Genomic DNA, 2,089 nt, shown 5'->3' with positions numbered 1-2,089 from the left:
TATGCTCGCTGATTGGTCACAGCGGCCAGGCGAAACGCCGTTTAATTGGCTGCTTTTCCTGTCAATCAGCTCTGCCCCTGTCCAGAACTAGATTCTCATTGGACCGTTAGCGAAGTTCTGTGACGCATTGGCTCTGTAGAGTACACTCGTAACTGTGTTTGGCGTACGCCGTAGCTGGCTTGGATAGGCGGAGTCGGTTGTAAAACATAAAAGTTCAACCTTGCGGGGGGAGTCGATTAACCGCAACCTGATGGCCATGACTCCAAATATAAACAAAATGAAGATGGCACGGTTGAAACATCTTATTGTCCTCATCTTCTATATGTTTGGAAGTAACCACACAAGGGGAGGAGTGTCCAGGAGTGGATATCAAGCGCATCTATATCAAGCACATCATTGAATGGGTTCCAGTGGAATAACCATGGAGGTATAATAAAAACACACTACTCAGAATTTATTAGGAATATTGGGATATTATTGCATTTCACTTGAATAAACTCAAATAAACTTACATTTTTGATAAATGTATCTTGAAAATGTTGTTTATTTCATGAGATAACACCTGTTCCTGAAAAGAAATGCATCTCACAAAACCAAACAAATGCACCTTTGTTTCTGGGTTAAGGACCTGAAGCAGTCACAGCCAAAACTATAATTTACTCCTTATCTGGTTTTCAACACGCAGTTACACTACAGAGTGGAACACTAACAACTGCATTACTGTAAGGCACATATTTTTCTGCATAATGTAAAAAAAAACATAACGCTGGTAAGGATGGTACTTTGCTCCCACACTCTTCTGTACTAACCTTTTTGAAAATGAACTCCAATTTGAGCACCGACTCTAGTTAGGTGGTGGAGTTCAAGTCAATAGAGGAAGGAATAAGTTCAAACTTGATCAAGCCACAACACACATCTGCAGAAAAGAAGTGTCAACAGGTAGCCCGGTATTTTGGTATTGAAAACAATACAAACTGGACAGAGAGAAAGGGAGGGTGAGAGGATTAATTTGGATCTTAGCCGAGCAGGTTAATCTAATACCTGCAGGAGACTGTACAAAGTTCAATTTACAACCAGAGCCATTCATAAATGCAACACACTCGACCTGGTGCAATGGAGGAGTCGAGGAAAATCGCAAAATGGGTCAAGGGTTTGCAGCCAGTCTGGTGGTTCCCCGCAGAACATGATTAGTGCATGTTTAACATGAGCTCTGTCTGGTCTCATACCGGAAGATATGAGTCTCATTCGTGAGGCTGTTACAAACGAATGTATCCATAATTTTTCAAATAATCTAGTCGATGATTTTTTTAGGAGGGGGTGTTGTTGAAGGCATTGAAGAGCGAGAGTTTACAGTCGTGGCATAAAACGTCTGGGTCACCAGGGCACCTCTGTGTGATCCAAACAAATCAGAAAGGTCCAAACCCCTCTTTAATGTCAGAAAAGGGTTGGGAAGTGGTGGAGATATTATTTTCGGTTAAAAAATGGGCTAAACGTTTGGATAGGAACCTAGCTACAGCTGGGGCACTATTGTGGCTTGGATGGGCACTAAACTGTCAACAGCATGAATCATGAGCAACTAGAAAATATTGCATGTTGTTAAGAAACAAGCTTGTCTAACATAAGGTAAAACGTTAACTAAAATCCAGTCAAAAAGTCTATTAAGAGCAACGCTAATAGTTGGTGGAAGCTAGTTTGTGTTGGTTCAACCTTTTCCTGGCAGCTCTGATGGAGCTCAGGATTTATAAGGACTTTTTACTGTACAAACCTGGAAGGTCATAACGTGTGTGTGTGTGTTTGTGACTTTTTGGACATGTAAAAAAACTACAGAACATTAATTAAGACTGGTTTTTCTTTTTCAAATACTGTGATTGCATTAAAGTAATATTTCAGTACAGCCACAAGGTATCTTTTGTGTTTACATGCATTTTTTTCCTTTTCATTATTATACTATATATACAGCAATACAAAAATGAAATGAGAACAGAACAAAACAAAATGTAAAAACAACAAAAAACAAGGCAAAATCAAAAACCACAGATTCATCTATACATGGAAACACCAAACACTAGATTTTGACAGACGGAAAACA

The sequence above is a fragment of the Sparus aurata genome, chromosome 20, assembly GCF_900880675.1.
Source record: "Sparus aurata chromosome 20, fSpaAur1.1, whole genome shotgun sequence".
In the NCBI taxonomy this organism is placed as follows: domain Eukaryota; kingdom Metazoa; phylum Chordata; class Actinopteri; order Spariformes; family Sparidae; genus Sparus; species Sparus aurata.
The sequence above is the reverse complement of the archived record's forward strand: the minus strand, read 5'-3'. Positions refer to the sequence as shown.